Here is an 18,648-nt window from a genome sequence, read left to right as displayed (position 1 = left end):
ACGCTTGGATTTCCGGAACCTAAGTGAAGGCGGATGGACATGCAGTCTCCGAGTCTAATCTCAGCACTCCTGTGGGTGGATCAAAGGCAGAGAAAGGGGGATCTCTGGAACGATGGTTCTCTTAGCCCTTGTTTGCAGCAGTGAGCACCAAGAAATGCCGTCTTAAAGACAATGGAAGCTAGTACTGATGCTGATAGTGTCCTCCAAGCTCTGCACGTGTCTGCCAACCCCCCACAAACGTGCACATGCATGCACAGAGAGAATAAACAAAGGGGGATTCGTTCTGCTGCGTTCGAGGGGAGGCAGATTCTGGAAGTACCGTAGGACTTTAGATTGGGGGAATGAAGGTGGAAACTGCTTCCCCAGCTCTCTTCCATCTTGAAGAGCCGTCCTTGACACCGGTGTCCATAGACACAGGGGCAGACCTCATGGTAACAAAGGTGTGAGTGTCTAAGAATGTTTTTCTCCTTCTTGCTGGGCCCGAGAGATGAAGTAAGATGCTATTTGAGCTAGGTTTAAGGTGCACATGATAAAGGACCATGCCTTGTAGCACATTTGCCTGACCCCATTATCAACTGCAGAACCAGGCCAAGGGGATCAACTTATCCACTTCACATGAGAATCCAGCAAGTCACACTGAACTGGGCCCTGGGCCCTGGGTTAGCGTTTTTACATGGAATGGGTTCTCATATGTGGGAACTTGTGCTTAGTTTTCTTTTCTGTGTTTTAACTGTGAGCACTCAAGCTCTGCTAAAGTTCCTCTAACCTGAGAACCAGATCTTGGCTCTCCATCATTTGTAGAAACCACATTTCTCAGCTTTGCAGCTGCCTCCTGCAAGGCTGAGGCCGAGGGAGGCTCTGGAGGCATGCTGGAGAGCTGGAGACACCAGGTGTTTCTCATTCACTGTGACCCCATTGGGTGGCACCCCAGCAGTGGCTGTACCTCCTCTGGAGCCCTTCCAACCTCGTTTTTCCAGCGCTGTTATGTGGCCAGCCCTGGTACTGTCCTAGTTTGTTCTCTATGCCGTGATAACCACCAAGGCTGAAAACACCTTGGGAAGGGTTTCACATCTTAGGGGTTACAGTGCAGCACTGAGGGAGGCCAAGGCAGGAACTCACACAGGGCAGAAACCAGGAGGTGGGAGCTGACAGAGAAGCCATTGGAGGAGTGCTGCTTATTGGCACTGCTGATGGAGGAAAACTCGCAGATGGGGGTATCATTACCATGCTTGAGGTCCCCTCCTGTCGAGTGACCCTACTTTATGTCACATTGACAAAAACAAACCAAACCAAAACCCAAAACCAAACAACCAAACCAAACCAAAACCAAAGACAAAAAAACAAAAACAAAGTCAACCAAACCAAACCAAACACAAAACAAACAAAAACAAAAACAAAGAACAACAACCCAAATCAAACTCAAATCAAACAAAAATCAAACAAACAAAAAACAAAAATAAAAAATAAATGGGGGGGGGAGCAAAACTAAAACCAAACAAATAAAAAAAAAACCCAAAAAACCCCCCAAACCAAAACAACCAAAACAAAGCTCAAAAAACACAAAACACAGGTACCCGGTCCCTTTGTCCTCCCCTGTAGGTGGAAGGGTGGGATGCTGTGGGGATGCTGGATGCTTCCTAGTTATGACTGGACCCACAGTCTCTTGCCACTTGAGAACCAACTCCGTTGTAGTAAAGTCCCTTGGGAATGGACCCTGGTGGAGAGAGGGGCTTTAATGACTTTAAGGACAAGCTGGAGCAGGAAGATTACATCCTGAGGTCTGGGTTTCAGTGCGACAAGAAGACCCATGGTCAGAGGAGACACTGGTGGACCAAGATGACTGGCCAAGAGGACAAGCTGCAGCTTCAGCAGACGTGTGGAACAGCCACCCACAGACATCACCCACCCCCAGCACCCAGTCTCAGCTCCCACCCTAGTCCCCAGACCCAGCACACACAGCACCCACCCCCAGCATCCAGCCCTACCCCCACAGACAGCACCCAGAGAGAGCACCAGCCTGATAAGGCACATTCTTCCATTCAAAGCCTTAGAGAGTATGAAAACATGAATGAAACTATCTCTGGGTGGCAGTGGATTTAGCAGTCACTTTATTCTCTTCCTGTGGCACAGCTGTATTTTCTAATTTTTTTTTTTTTTTTGAGACAGTGTTTCACTGTGTAGCCCTGGCTGTCCTGGAACTCACTCTGTAGACCAGGCTGGCCTCGAACTCAGAAATCCCCCTGCCTCTGCCTCCCAAGTGCTAGGATTAAAGGCGTGTGCCACCACTGCCTGGCTAAAATTTTTATTGAGATGTTTTAGTTACTCTTCTGCTGTTGTGATAAAACATCATGACCAGAAGCAACTTATGGAAGGCAGAGTTTATTTTGGCTCACGGTTCCAGAAGGGTAGAGCCCATCACGTGGGGAGGAATGTCACAAGCAGTAGGCTCAGCGGCAGGAGCAGGCAGCTGAGGGATCACATTTTCACCGTGAACATGAAGCAGAGCGCAAACAGGAAGTATGACCAGTCTATGAACTCTTAAAGCCCACCCCCTAAACCTCCACAAACTGCACCATCAACTGGGGAACAATTGAGCTTGTTCAGATGAGCTTGCAGGTGACATTTCTCACTCCGATCACTAGGAGGAGCCACATTAACTTCTGAAAGGGAAATGCAGGGTTACTGGACAGACGAACAAGAAGCCAAGAAGGGCCTTTGCCAGTGCTGAGGCTTTCCTGGAATGCTATTTCTGTTTCCTTAGCCAAATTCTCACTTCTCCAGAGCCACCTGGGGTAATTTTTCCTCTCTAAATGTGCACATGTTGGCAATTTTACCCCAAATAATCTCATCCTTCCAGAGGCTCTAGAGAGATAGTTCCGTGGTTAGAGATATTTGTTGCCTTTGCAAAGGACCTGGGTTTGGTTCCCAGTAACCACTTGTTGGCTCACAACCATCTGTAACTTCAGCTCCAGGAGATCTGATGCCCTCTTCTGGCCGATGCTGGCATTGCATGCATGTGCTACACAGGCTTACGTGCAGGCAAAACACCCATACATATAAAATAAAAATAAATCTGTAAAAACATCCTCCCAGAACTATAGCCTACCCTACATGCAGTACTGCCCAGTATAACTTGCCAATGTGACATACTCACGATACAAGAAAGACACGGGTTGGAGTGGAGGGGAAATACTGCAGCCATTAAAAAACATTTAGAGGCTGCTGAGCGCATCATCCGTTTTAGAGAGGAAGGGAGGGCTGTCGAGAGGAGACATGATTTCCCACTTTAAGGAGCTAGCTCTCCCTACCAAACCAGCTTAGGTTGCGCTGCCGAATGTGATAAACATCTCTCACTGTAGGGTGTAAAGCGAGGTTTGGCTCTGTATGAGGTCCCTAGATGTTTTCACTCCTGGGTCTCTAGAAGCACATGGTTCTTTAGTCCCTGAGCAGGAAGTGTCCTGAGACGGCAGCAAACAGCCTTCGGCTGAACTCTGGGAAACAGGTGCCTGACGTCAGCGAGCAGGACCAGCCGCCACGTAAGGCAGACTGTCTTTGCCGAGCTCAGGCCTTGAGGAAAAGCCCTTGTCTTGTGTCTGGTGTCTCTATTACCCATCTCACTATCTTACCTCGGAGCCTCTGCGCAAGATGTTCCCACGGCTCAGAATATCCTTCCCATTCCCTTTCCCCCGTCTAACTCTCGTTTGTAATTCAGATCTTACCCCCAGCTTCACCGTGTGAGCCGCCATGTGCTATAAATGCTGTTTCCTGAGCCCAGAGAGCGTTCCACTATTTTCTCTTCCCTTAGTGCTGACGTGGGGAGGGGGCTGTCCTGTGCGGGGCAGTGTGTGTGTGTGTGTGTGTGTGTGTGTGTGTGTGTGTGAGACGCAGAGCAGGATGGGGAGAGGAGCAGGTCCATGGCTCACCCCTCACCCCTCAGCTGTAGAAAGGCTATTTCAGGTGGATGGCGTGTGCCGTGTGCCCATTATCCCAGCACCTGGGAGGCTGAGGCAATGGGATCTTGAGTTTGAGACCAGTCTGGACTAACGTTCCAGGGCAGACACTGTCTCAAAAACAAAACACATAAAAATACAAATACTCAGAAATATGATGTGTTTCCAACCCTTTTCTCAGCTCCCAGAGACCTCAGAACCTCCTCTTCAGAAACAAGACATCAGAAAGAACAGTGCCTCTGTAGGTACTAAGAAGGTATCACCAAGCCAGGCAGTGGTGGTGCACATCTTTAATCCCAGCACTTGGGAGGCAGAGGCAGGTGGATTTCTGAGTTCGAGGCCAGCCTGGTCTACAGAGTGAGTTCCAGGACAGCCAGGGCTACACAGAGAAATCCTGTCTCGAAAAAATAAACAAACAAAAAAAGGGCTGGTGAGATGGCTCAGTGGTTAAGAGCACTGACTGCTCTTCTGAAGGTCCTGAGTTCAAATCCCAGCAACCATCTGTAATGGGATCTGACACTCTCTGGTGTGTCTGAAGACAGCAACAGTGTACTTATCTATAAATAATAAATAAATCTTTATAAAAGAAAAAAAAGGTATCACCGAGCCTGGGGTACTCCTAGAGATCAGGTGCAGGCACAAGGCTTTGGTACCCTTTGTACTTCTGCCTGGGGTATCAGTCTGGGCTGCATAAACCACGAGTATCTAAATAGACGCCTGTAATGGTTTGTATATGCTTGGCCCAGGGAATTGGCACTATTAGGAGGTGTTGCCCTGCTGGAGTAGGTGTGTCACTGTGTGCGTGGGCTTAAGACCCTCACCCCAGCTGCCTGGGCATCAGTCTTCCACTAGTAGCCTTCAGATGAAGATGTGGAACTCTCAGCTCTGCCTATATCATGCCTGCCTAGATGCTGCCCTGCTTCCACCTTGATGGACCGGCCCTCTGAACCAGTAAGCCAGCCTCAATTAAATGTTCTCCTTATGAGAGTTGACTTGGTCATGGTGTCTGTCCACAGCAGTAAAACCCTAAGATAACACCCCAGCTTCGAAGCCTGGTGTTAGTTTCTGCTCCCACCTCTAGGTGACCATGTGCTGGTCTCAGTGGCTACATTTGTGGGGAAGGCTTGGTCGAGAAGGCCTTGAAAGCCCCTTGAGGCTTGAACAGCATTGTTTCAGTATTGCTGTGGGTGGGTAGTGTGCATAGGAGTGCAGGTGGCCAGGCAGACAGGCGGTGTTCAAGCCCTGGCTCTCCCTCTTCTTCTTGTGTGTAAGTTGCTTACTCTCTCCCCCTCAACTTTCTCATCTACAACATGGAAACGAAGTTCTCTACTCCTTGATGGAGTTGAGATATTGAGGATGATGTTGCCTCGGGGAAGTTTTTGAGGGGATGGGCTTGTGGAATACATATCTCCTTCCCCTGGCTAGTTTTATGAAATGCCTCTGTAAGATCTGGCTCTGGGCGGGTGCCTCTGAGCAGCAGAAGTGGTGATCTTACCTGTGCTCACAGGCATATCCCCACTCCTGGGAGACCAGCTCTCTCCCAGAGGTATTTGGATATGGCTCCATACCCAGTTAATTAATTAATTAATTATCTTAATTAGTGATTGATGGGGGAGGGCCCAGCCCATTGTGGGTGAAGCCATCCCTGGGCTGGTGGTCCTGGGTTCTAAAGAAAGCAGGCTGAGTAAGCCACGAGGAGCAAGTCAGTCAGCAGCACCCCTCCATGGCCTCTGCATCAGCTCCTGCCTCCAGGTGCCTGCTCTGTTTGGGTTCCTGTCCTGACTTTCCTTTACCTGGAAGTGTATGTGAAAGAAATCCTTTCCTCCCCAAGAAACCCCTTCCTCCCCAAGTCGCTTTGGTCACAGTGTTTCTGAGTTTGGGTTTTATTGCTGTGAAGAGACACCATGACCAAATCAGTTCTTATAAAGGGAAACATTTAATTGGGACTGGCTTACACTTTCAGAGGTTCAGTCCATTATCAGCATGGCAGGAAGCATGGGAGAGTCCAGGCAGACATGGTGCCGGAGAAGGAGCTGAGAATTCTACATCTTGATCCGAAGGCAACCAGGAGAGAGACTGGTTTTCACAGGCAACCAGCAGGAATGTTTCTTCTGCACCGAGTGGAGCTTGAGCATAAGAACTCAAAGCTCACGGGTAGTGACACACTTCCTCCAACAAGGCCACACCTCCTAACAGTGCCACTTCCTGTGGGCCAAGAATATTCAAACCACCACATAGTGGTGCTTCATCACAGCGATAGTAACCCAAATAGGACACCCTTGTTACAGCTGAGGGATCGAGGACAAGGAGGGACCTTTGTAAAAACCCTGGTGAAGGGCTCAGTGATGCAGTTCATCCAGGAGGTCAGGAGGCAGGCTTGGTTTCTGAGGCGAAGTCCAGGGGTAGGACACTCTTACGAAGTCCTATTGATCAAGTCTCCAGTAGGATCATTCCTTAGAATGGGCCTTCTTAAAAATTTCTCACCTATCTATGACCCCTTTCCTCCTGAGAAATTTTTACATAACCCTGAGTATGTATGTGCGTGTATGTATCTGTGTATCTGTGTGTGTGTGTATAAAACAGGTGTATACATTGAAAGTTTACTGGTAGAAAAACCATAAAGACATTTTTAAAAGCAGTTCTCTGGCCGGGCAGTGGTGGCGCACGCCTTTAATCCCAGCACTTGGGAGGCAGAGGCAGGTGGATTTCTGAGTTCAAGGCCAGCCTGGTCTACAGAGTGAGTTCCAGGACAGCCAGGGCTATGCAGAGAAACCCTGTCTCGAAAAAAACAAAAAAACAAAACAAAAAAAAGCAGTTCTCTGTATATATACCGTTAACATTCGTTAGTATACAAAGGTAAATTTGCATATTAATGAGATGGACATGCTGGCTTATTTTTATAGAAATAATTAAATCTTGGTCAAGTGTTTGCTACTGTAGAGTCCAGAGCATCTTCAGTGTTTGTCAGAACTGACTTACAATCTTACCATTGTCAATGCTGAGGACATCACCCATTCATAAGCACAGAGAACAAAACAAGAAGCCTTTTTTTTTTTAAGGACCATTCCAGGAAGTCTTGGAAACTGACTCTCCCAATCCCAAGACACATTTTCTTTAATATCTTTATGAAGATTTTTAAAAATGAAGCTAAAATCAGCAATTCAAAGATTCATTTTTAAAACCAAGCAGTCTGGGGCTGGAGCAATGGCTCAGTGCTGAAGAGTTCTGGCTGCTCTTCCGGAGGATCTGAGTTCAGTTCCCAGCATTCAGGTTGGGCAGCTCACAACTGCCCGGAACTCTGACTCCAGAGATCCAGTGTGCTTTTCTGCCCCTGTGGACACCTGCACTCAGAAGTCCATACCCACCTCCACAGACTGCACGCAAATAAAATCAAGTCAAATACATCTTAATATCAAGTATTCTAACACAACCCAAAGGTGTGATAACTTCATACCTGCTGAGAAACGATGCTAGAAAAAAGTCTTTTTAAAAAACTTTTTTTCGAGACAGGGTTTCTCTGTGTCCTGGAACTGGCTGTCCTGGAACTCACTCTGGATACCAGGCTGGCCTTGAACTCAGAAATCCGCCTGCCTCTGCCTCCCAAGTGCTGGGATTAAAGGTGTGTGCCACCACCGCCTGGCTTTAAAAAACTTTTTATTGATTCTTTGTGAGTTTTGCATCATGCACCCTAATCCTGCTCATCTCCCTGTCCCTTTGTATCCACCCATTGTTCTTGCAACCTCCCCACCAAAAGAAAATAAAAAACAAAAATAAAAAATTAAGCAAAGCATAAAACCCACCTCATTGGGGCTGGCGAGATGGCTCTGTGGGTAAGAGCACTGACTACTCTTCCGAAGGTCCCAAGTTCAAATCCCAGCAACCACATGGTGGCTCACAACCACCCATAATGAGATCTGACGCCCTCTTCTGGTGCGTCTGAGGACAGCTAAAGTGTACTCATGTATAATAATAAATAAATTGCCAGGCAGTGGTGGCGCACGCCTTTAATCTCAGCGCTTGGGAGGCAGAGGCAGGAGGATTTCTGAGTTCGAGGCCAGCCTGGTCTATAGAGTGAGTTCCAGGACAGCCAAGGATACTCAGAGAAACCCTTTCTCGAAAAACCAAAAAATTAAAAAAAAAAAAAAATCTCATCAGGGTTAAGAACCTGCAGTGTGTTGTGGTGTGGCCCACAGTACACCCTTTTGTGCACACATCTTTACTTACAAATGTTCATTGCAAGGAGCCACTGGTCTGGTCCGAGGCCCCTGGCTTCTGCTGCACTATCAATACTGGTCCTCTCAGATATCCTGTTGTTACCCCGTGTCATGGAGATCCTGTAGCTTTAGACCTGGAGGACCGGCGCTTTCACACGCTCCAGCAGTTCACGGATGAGGTAGCTGTGGGGGTGGGCTTATTCAAAGCCCTCGATCTGGGCCTGGGTAGTAGTTGAGTTGGTCAGCCTGCCAGATTTCCCGAGCTGACACTACCAGGGCCAACTCACCCACACTACCCAGGCTACCTCACCCAATGCTGCAGCTGGTGAGCGACAGGGACAGACACCCTTGGGGCTGGCTCTCCTGTGCCTTCACCATCAGGGCCAGCTCTACTGTGCTCCTCAGGTGAGGTACAGAGCCCACTCTCCCGGGGACTGGAGCAGTGAGAGGTGAGGCCAGCTCTTCGCATCCCTTAGACATCCACATAGTCCCAGGCACAGCCTAGAGCAGGACATTCACATGGTCTTTAGTGGAAATATGAGCCACAGACATTGACAGAGTCCCTTGGGGCTACATGGCCATGGATCCAGACATGGCCCTTGGTGGCAGCTCAGCCTGGGACTTCCACCATGACCTCGGGTGGCAGTGCAGGCCGCTCACATCAGGCTGTTCCTCTCCACCCTCTTGGCTCCAGCTCTGCCTCTCTTAATACTGCTCTAGTTGCTCTACTTCTCTTTCTTGTTCATCTCTCTACCACATACTTACACATTGTGGTAGCTCCTGCTGCAGGCAGGCCATGCAGCAGTGGGCCTCTGGTGTCCCTGTAAGTCTTTTCCTCATAATTAAGCCACTATGTTTCTCTAAGAGTAGAATACCTCTAGTGTATAGTTAAAAAAACAAAAACAAAAACAAAAACAAAAAAAACAACCCGGTATTATGTGGCCAGCGAGATGTCTTAACTGATGAGGAAACTTGCCACTAAGCTAAGTTTGACAGCCTAAGTTTGATTCCTGGGACCCAGATGGTGGAAAGAGAGAAGCCACTCCCTCAAGTTGTCCTCTGACTTCTACACTTCTGTCATAGTGTGGTGGTTTGAATAGGAATGGGCCCATACATTCATACATTTGAATGCTTGGCCATATGGAGTGGCACCTTTAGAAGGTGTGGCCTTATTGGGTACATGTGACCTTATTGGAAGAAGTGTGCCACTGTGTAGGTGGGCTTTGAGATCTCCTATGCCTAAGATTTGCCCAGTGTGGAATTCCAGTCTCCTCATGGTTGCCTGAAGAAGATGGTCTCCTCCTGCCTGCCTTCAGATCAAGATGTAGAACTCTCGGCTCCTCCAGTATCATGTCTGCCTGCATACCGCCATAATTCCCGCCATGGTGATAATGGATTAAACCAATGAAACTGTAAGGCAGCCTCAATTAAATGTTTTCCTTTATAAGAGTTGCCTTGGTCATGTCTCTTCACAGCAATAAAACCCAAACTAAGACACACAGCTATACAAATAAATAAATATAATTACATAATAAACCCCACAATTAACAACTTATATCTGACCTGACATGTTTCATGATTACTGGCATTGTGCGGCATGACGGTATGCATGGTGCCAGGTGCCAAGGCAACAACATTCGCAACATAGCTGGAAACGCCTCAGATCCAATACACATTGCATGCCAGAAACTCTAATGTTGCCAACGTTTTTGCAATTCTCTTCATTCAGTGATGCAACTTCCTTCCCCCATACAGGATCATAACCGCAGTTTAAGATGCTGAATTTTAGAAAAGGGATACTTTGTTTAAGGTTCAGAGATGGGAATGTGGAGTCCCAGCGCTCTATGGGAGTTTGGCTTCCCAGAGAAACTGGGGCTGGAATATCATCAGATAACATGATAGGAGGCTGCCCCCATCTGCTGATGGTTTTATGCACCAGGACAGGGGCTGGACCATGCTTCCGTCCTCTTCTATTTCACCTAAAACAGCAGAGGGTAAAACAAACAAACAAACAAACAAACGAACCCACACCTGACTCTGCACTTTTTGTAAACACGTCCTCTTCTACTGAGGAGCCTGCTTCCTGGACTGGACTAGGTCCCGAGCTGTCTTAGAACAATGACTCATAGGGTTGACTCATTCAGTTAGATATAGAGAGAACTGGGGTTTGTGCTCTCTAAAGGGAAAATGAGATCACTTTGCATACTCGGGAATAAGCTCAGGAAGATGGCAACATGCAGACATGATGGAGCTGTGGGTCGCCCAGGCAATGCTACATTACAGGTCACAATCTTAGATCTTCAGACTCCCCCCATCTGTGATGTGACTACTGAGCAGCTGACACGCCACTCCCATCCCAGCCTCTGCCACCCAGAGTGTGTGACAGAAGACACTCACCTATGTGAGACAGGATTTGGGAATCTGAGCCCCAGATAACTGCTTCCCCACTCGTTCATCTATTCACTTGCTTTTGCATGTGTAATAGTGCGTGTGTGTGTGTGTGTGTGTGTGTGTGTGTGTGTGTGTGTGTGGTTAATTACATGTGTGTGGGGGCATGTGCACTTGTATATGTTTTCATGTAGAGGCCTGAAGTTGACATCAGTTCTCTTCTTCAATCTCTCTTTATTGAAGCAGGGTCTCTCATTCATCCTGGAGCGAGTGTAGCTGGCCGGCTTGCTCAGGGAATCCTGTCTCTGCCTCCTTGAGTGCTGAGGTTACAAAGGGCCGCCATGTCTGCCTGGCTTTTGATGGGTGCTGGCACCCAAATTCTGGTGTAGCCAGTCTTTGCTGTTTGTGGGTTCTTCTTTCTTCCATCCTTCTCCTCCACTTTTCTTCCACCCTTCTGACCCTGTGACACTAGATGAGAGAGAAAAAAGGATAGAGAGGAAAGGAGAGAGATCCCTGAATAAAGTCAACGGTCAGAAAGAGGGCCGTGTACCAGTAGACTACTTCCTGGTGATATGGCGTGTTGAGGACTTCCTTGGGGCAAGTTTGAGCTTTGCTGTCAGGATATCTAACTTCTTGTTTCTCCTTTGCTCGTGACTACTTAACAAACCATGACCCCACCAACAACACCCCACCCCTCTGAAAACTCCCCAGAATTCCAAACATCACACAATCACAGAAACTATCTGCAGCTGGCAATGTCGCACCCCTGCTTGAGCATGAGGCAAACCATAGTCAACTGCTGGAAACACCCTGAAGTGGGCCCCATGTCCCACACCTGGGATTAAAGCAAAAACATATCCTCATAATACCTCTGTGTTTATCAAAGAAACTGAAGCTCCAGAATTGTCATCACAGTCTGTCCCTTGTGCTTTTGTGGTACTCTCCAATGAGCCCTCTCTTCAGCCCCTCAGTCTGAAAGAGTGTCAGTGGCTTGCAACGTCCTATGACTCCAGCTCTAGGGGATCTGATACCTCTTCTGACCTTCCTGGGTATGCACGCGAGTGTACACACATGCACACACACACACACACACAGATATACACTGAGATATACACACACATATATAAGATAAAATAAATTATTCATGTTCACTAGTCTTGAGGTTGGTCTGCAACTTTTTTTTTTTTTAAGATTTATTTATTTTATGTATGTGAGTACACTGTCACTCTCTTCAGACGCACCAGAAGAGGGCATCAGATCCCATTACGGATGATTGTGAGCCACCATGTGGTTGCTGGGATTTGAACTCAGGACTTCTGGAAGAGCAGTCAGTGCTCTTAACCGCTGAGCCATCTCTCCAGCCCGGTCTGCAACCTCTTTCTTGTCAATAAAAATGAGTGAGCAAGTCAGCAACATGGAAGAAAGAGTCAGCAAGAAAACTGAGACTTGGAGGAAAAACAGAAAATTTGGAAATGAAAAATTGAATAAGCCAGTGGGATGTGTCACCATACACTGGGTGAGGCAGAAGGAAACCTATCAGAGATGGGGGAGGTGTTATTGGCTTTTCTCTCTGGGCCTGGGAAGGACACCTCTACTTGTGTTGTACCCAACAGGTCATTCATAGTTTTTACCAGGAAACTTGTGAATCACTCACCTGACATTTGACCTAGTTCAGGATGTCTGCGTTCAACCGCTGGGGAGCTCCTGGGCGGGCCGAGCTGTCTGGCTTTTCTGCATTCTTGCTTTTCTGGGTTGTGATTTTTGCATCTGATGCTCTGGATAGACTTGGTTTTGGCGAGGCGCTCATTGAGCAGCCTTCTCTTGAAGGCTCAGTTCCCAGCACCTCGTGGCAAGAACAAACCATTGTAATAGCAGCAATGAGGAATGGGAATACGCTTAAAGTAGTTGATAGCCCGCCAACACATCGCCAGTGACCATGGGAAACTCGAGAGTACTCTTGAGAGGCCAGACCTACTCCATCTCGGAATTGGCCTCCATCTTAAAAGATAAAGAGTGCAAGAATTTGACCTGCAACTGAACCCAAGCTGCACTCAAGTACCAGGAAGGACCGACCCCATGGCTTGTCCTTGGCCCGTACCCCAGAGTTACTCCCTAGTTACTTCCTAGCAACAGTCAAACAAGATTAGTCTGATTGTTTCAAAGGTACTTTTGTAAGACCATGGAAAAATACAAATTGACCCCAGGGGCTGCGCTGCACCAGGATCATGAGAAACTGACCCCCAGGTGCTGCACCTGGGTCATGAGAAACTGACTCCAGGGACCCTGGGACCACTCCTCAAGGCTCAGTACCCAGAGGAAATGGCTGACCACAAAGAGCAGATGTTGCCAAAGATAGCTGAACAATCGATCAATGTATAGGAGATATTTGTATAGCTGTATACTGGAATTTCCCTGGAACCCCCCGCCCCTGCCTCTGCTTGCGGTTTCTGAGCTTAAATACTCTCTGTAACAGTCACCCAGGGTTCGGCTCTTTCCCTAAGGCAGCTGAACCCCGGCACGCCGGACCGATTAAATCCTCGGATTCTTGGTGGTCTTTGGGCGAGCATCCCAAGAGAAAGACTCTTTGGGTCTTTCACTTTCAGACTGTGATTTTTGTTCATGGCTTCTCTTTAGAGCACCTCTTTGTCAGCTTACAACAGTCATTCAGTTAGATGCTTGCCAGGCTGGACACCCCACCTCCTTTGCTCGCTCGCCATTTCCTATAAAACCTTGTTCTGCTAAGGACTTGTGGCTTCATCAGTCCATGAGTGAGCCAAGCTTGAAGAAAAGAGACCTTAGTGCGATTTCATCAGCGTCGGCTCCTTGGTGGTCTTTGGGGCTGGTGAATGAGGCACAGCATTCTGTAGAGTTAAAGGTTAGTGAGGGCTAGCACAGAAGAGATTCATGAAGGAGGCAGGGACCTGGGAGAGAAAGTCAGGTGCATGCAAGAAGGGGAACATCAAATAAAAACTAAAAATTGAAAAAGAGCAGTAAGGGCTGGAGAGATGGTGTTGGGGTGGTCTTTTTTGTGTACTGTGTAAAGTTTGTGTTTGTATATTCAAGTGTGGATTTCTTTTTGGGCAGAAAGCTGAATAGTCTTGATGTGTTTGAACAGCAGCTTGTGTCTGGACACACCACACTAGGCCCAAACAGTTCCACGTGTAAGAGGTTTAATTGGGAGAGAGAGAGGTGGTAGTGGTGGAAAGGGAAGAGGGGGAGAGAGAGAGTGAGGGAGGAGCGTTACACACACACACACACACACACACACACACACACACACACACACATATGTGGTGACGTGGTGGCCGCAGGTAAAGGTAGGAGGTGAGCCCAATGGATTCTGGGAATATGGCGGCTGTTGCCTTGGCAACAGGTCTGTGAGGCCCGCCTACTTGATGTCATAGATTTCAGAGGCTCTGATGTCAACATACCTCCCTTCTTGTTATTATAAAGAGAAGGAAATTAAAAGGGAGGAGGAAGCCGATGGTGAAAAGAGAACAAGGGCGTCGTGGCTCTTAAGCTACTTCCTACTGTCTAGGGGCTCTGTCAATGGTGGGTAGCTGGCTTTCACCATTGGGATCTACTTGGTAAATGTTCACATCAGGTTCCTCTGTGGACAGTGACTCATCTGTGGGCAGAGGCTGGTAACCTTGTAACAGGAACTGATTAATAGTTTGGTTAGAAATTTTTTGCATTTGTCGTTGAAGAAATATAGAAGAAGCAAGATTAATGAGGCAGGGAGCAAGTTATAACACCAGGAAGATGACTAGGAGAGGGGTTACAAAAGGGAGTATCCACTTTCATATAGGGTTTTTGAAAATCCCAGAACTGGAGGTCTCACAGTCCCTGAAATTTTTTATGTCAGACTGTAGCTTCTGGATTTTATTTCTTACTATGCCAGATTGGTTGACATGAAAGCAGCATTCTTCTTGGAGGAACAGGCAAAGACCACCTTCTTTAGCTGTCAGGACATCTAGCCCCCGTCTGTTCTGCAGCACCACAGCTGCCAAAGAATCGATCAACAACTCCCGTCTCCCACCTGGAATCCCATGGGTTTTGTATGTAGAAAAAGAGTGTCTTGTGGTGCTGATAGAAGAAATGATTGATCTGTGATCATAGCATATGTATCTGACAAGACCAATATGGGCAGCTCCCATATTCATCTGGCCATTTTCTACAATAATCTCTCGTCTGGTCAAAGGGAAAGCAAGTATAGAGATCATAATATTTAGATGGGATTATAGATACCGGGATGATAGCAATTTGGATTGGTTCCTGGCATCCAGCTATGGAGCAGTTTCCTGACCCTATTTGGAAAGACTGTTTGTATCTGTTGGGGTTTTTTGAACCTGGAATCTCCAGATATAAGGGCTACCCTGGATGGAAATGAACAGCAAGGGGAGGACGAGAAACCCATGTCTAATCCAGTGAGTTCGAGCTCGGCTGCTGGAGTAGAATCTCATTTTCTGGGATTGGGGACAAGGTGGGCGTCTCATCCTCCAGAGCTTAACAGAGCACGGTCCTGTTAAGATTGATGTGTATGAAGAAGAGTCATTTTTAGGTGGAGGAATGAAAGGTTTGAGGTGAGACAGATGGACCCAATGAGAGAGTCCCTCGAGTTTAGAAGGGAAAGAACTCTATAGAGGGAAGTAGAGTCTGTGAGCCTTTATAAGTTAGGAGCTGTGACAAGTTATAAGAAGAAAAGATGGTTATAAGTCACCCAAAGGTTCGTTTTTTAAATAAAGACTTATTTATTTTATGCATATGAGTACACACTGTAGCTGTACAGATGGTTGTGAGCCTTCATCTGGTTGTTGGGAATTGACTTTTAGGATCTCTGCTCACTCTTTTCGGCCCTGTTTGCTTAGTCCCTGCTGGCCCCAGCCCAAAGTTTTATTCATTATTATAAATAAGTACACTGTAGCTGTCTTCAGACACACCAGAGGAGGGCGTCAGATCTCATTACAGGTGGTTGTAAGCCACCATGTGGTTGCTGGGATTTGAACTCAGGACCTTCAGTGCTCTTACTCGTAGAGCCATCTCATCAGCCCCTACGCTTTCTTTTCCCCAAAGCTTTCTTTCCCCCAAAGGTTAGTTTTTTTTTTTTTTTTAAGGAGCTCAGTGGTTGCTAAAGTATGGATACAAGGTGCCCATCCCTGGATGATTTTTTTTCCCCCTGAGACAGGGTTTCTCTGTGTATCCCTGGCTGTCCTGGAACTCACTCTGTAGACCAGGCTGGCCTCGAACTCAGAAATCCACCTGCCTTTGCCTCCCAAGTGCTGGGATTAAAGACGTGCTCCACCACTGCCTGGCCCACCCCTGGATGATTAGATCTAGTTTTTTTTTTTGTTTTTTGTTTTTTGTTTTTTGTTTTTTTTTGACAAGTACGCTACAGGTGCAAAAGAGGGTCCCAGTTGATGACCTAAGACTCTAAGGGCAAATCTCTCTTTTTCTGTTATGTAGAGGGGAAAAAAGACGAGTCAGGTCAGGGAGATGTAAAACTGGGGCCTTAAGGAGAGCCTGGTGAAGCCTTTGAAAGGCTTGGTAATAGGTTTGAGAAGAGGTTTGTGGATGGGGCCTAATGCTGCTTCATATAAGGAACCACAGAGGAGGGAAAAACCCAGGAAAGTAAAACACTAGCTATCCCTAGGTGATACATGTATCCCTATGATACAATCTCTTCCTTTGTAGAGGAACAGTTAGAGACTAAATGAGATTCTTTCTATCTAAGGTAATAGCCTTGTGGGTTGGGGTAATTGTTAGTCCCAAATAGGTGACCTGAGGGGTGGATAGTTGGACTTTAGAAGGTGAGACCCTCAACTGGAGAGGAAATTTAGAAGAGCAGAGGTGTCAGTTTGGCTAATCTCTAGCGAGAGGCTACAGAGAAGAACATTGTCTACGTAAAGTATAACCTTAGATTTAGGGAGAGACAAGGATAGTAAGTCAGAAGCCAGGACCTGACCAAATAGATGTGGGCTATCCCGGAATCCCTGAGGTCGAACAGTTCAGGTAAGTTGGGTAGAAAAGTGGGTATCAGGATCTGTCCAGGTAAAGGCAAATATGTTTTGTGACTGGGCATCTAGAGGGATAGAGAAAAATGCATCCCTGAGAACTAAGACTGAGAAATGAGAAGTCCCTAAGGGGATAGTGGAAAGAAGTGTGTAAGGGTTAGCCACAACGGGATGCAGAGGAACCACTGCAGAATTAATGTGCCTGAGGTCTTGAACCAGGCTTCTTAACTGCTAGTATAGGGGTTTTAAAGGGGGAAGAGATGGGGCGAAGGAGTTTTTTTCTTAAGAGGTCAGAAATAATAGGTTTAAGTCTCCTGAAGCTCTGGAGAGAGAGAGGGTATTGAACTTGGGTTATGTACCTGGTAGAGTCTAGTAATTGGATGACAATGGGAGAATGGTGTTTAGCAACAGAGGGGTTCTGGACGTCCCAGACTCGGGGACCTACCTGAGAAGCTGGTAAAGGAAATAATATGGTAGTGTTAGTAAGTTGCCTGGCTAGGAGAAGGAGCAGAGGAACTGCTGGCTAGCCTGGGTTTAGGCGAATGTGAGGAGCAAAGGAAATAGAGGCTCCCAGCCTAGCTAGAAGATCCCTTCCCAATAAGGGGGACAGGACATGTTGGCACTACCAAAAAGGAATAAGTGAGAGGTACACCCCTAAAAGTGCAACTAAGTGGTGGGGTCTGGTTAGGGAAGTAAGGTTGTCCTCCTACCCTGACAATGGGAAAATGAGAAGTGGGTCCCCAAAACTCCGTCAGGACCGAGTAAGTGGCTCCAGTGTCCAAGAAGAAGGAGATGGGTCACCCACATACCACGATATCTACCCAGGGCTCCCTGCTAGTGATGGCAGTAGTCAGGTCAGAGGAGCTTGGGCCTCCTCAGTCGGCCATAGCCAAGCCTAGGAGATCAGTTGGAGGGTTATCTGGGAGCGATGTTCCCCTGTTCTGTGTAACATGAGGGCAATCAACAGCCCAATGTCCCTCTTGATGGCACTTAGGGCATGGCCCCCTTGGCTTGCAGAAGTTAGGGCAGGCTTTTGTCCAATGACCTTGTTTATCACATTTGTATCAGGTACCTGGTGGTCTCTGAGTCTTAGGAGACCATGAGTCCAGAGTAGTGGCTGGGGCTGGTCGGACAGCCTTTGCCAGCATATGGTATTTTTGTTTGCAGACTTTGTCATCTCTCCCATGGTACACCTTGAAGGCCAGCGCTAAGACTTCTGCCTGTGGAGATAGGGGGTCCCTCTCCAGTTTTTTAAGTTTAGCTCTTATGTCAGGGTAGCGCTGAGAAAAGAAGTAGCAGGTCATCAGAAGTTGCTTACCTTCTGGGTTTGCAGGGTCCAGGTTGGTATGCTGTAATAAAGCCTTTGTAAGGCGTTCTAAAAATTGAGATGGAAGGGGCTGGCGAGATGGCTCAGCAAGTAAGAGCATTGACTGCTCTTCCGAAGGTCCTGAGTTCAAATCGCAGCAACCACATGGTGGCTCACCTGTAATGAGATCTGATGCCCTCTTCTGGTATGTCTGAAGACAACTACAGTGTATGTATATATACTAATAAATAAATCTTTTAAAAAAGATACAGCAAAAGTTATTTGTTGCCGGGCAGTGGTGGTGCATGCCTTTAATCCCAGCACTTGGGAGGCAGAGGCAGGTGGATTTCTGAGTTCGAGGCCAGCCTGGTCTACAGAGTGAGTTCCAGGACAGCCAGGGCTACACAGAGAAACCCTGTCTTGAAAAAAAAATGAGATGGATTCTCCTGCTTGTCCTGGACAACTTCTTGGAGTTTTTCAAAAATTTACTGGCTTTATGGCTGCTTTTCTAAGACTGGCCAGAAGGCATGCAATGAACCTGTCCCTGGCTAAAACACCACCTGCGGAATTGTAATCCCACTGGGGATCCTGGTCCGGCACTGTCTCAGAGCCAATTGGGTATGTACTGTCAGTTTGGTGAATTCTATCTGCATGTACTTTTGCCTCTTCCCAGACTCATCTGCGTTCCTCAGGAAGTAAGTTATTAGTAAGAATCATATGAACATCATGGAAAGTCAAGCTATAAGATTGAGTGATATATTGGAACTCTAATAAACTTG

The sequence above is a fragment of the Mastomys coucha genome, unplaced genomic scaffold (genome assembly GCF_008632895.1).
Source record: "Mastomys coucha isolate ucsf_1 unplaced genomic scaffold, UCSF_Mcou_1 pScaffold18, whole genome shotgun sequence".
NCBI lineage: Eukaryota > Metazoa > Chordata > Mammalia > Rodentia > Muridae > Mastomys > Mastomys coucha.
The sequence above is the reverse complement of the archived record's forward strand: the minus strand, read 5'-3'. Positions refer to the sequence as shown.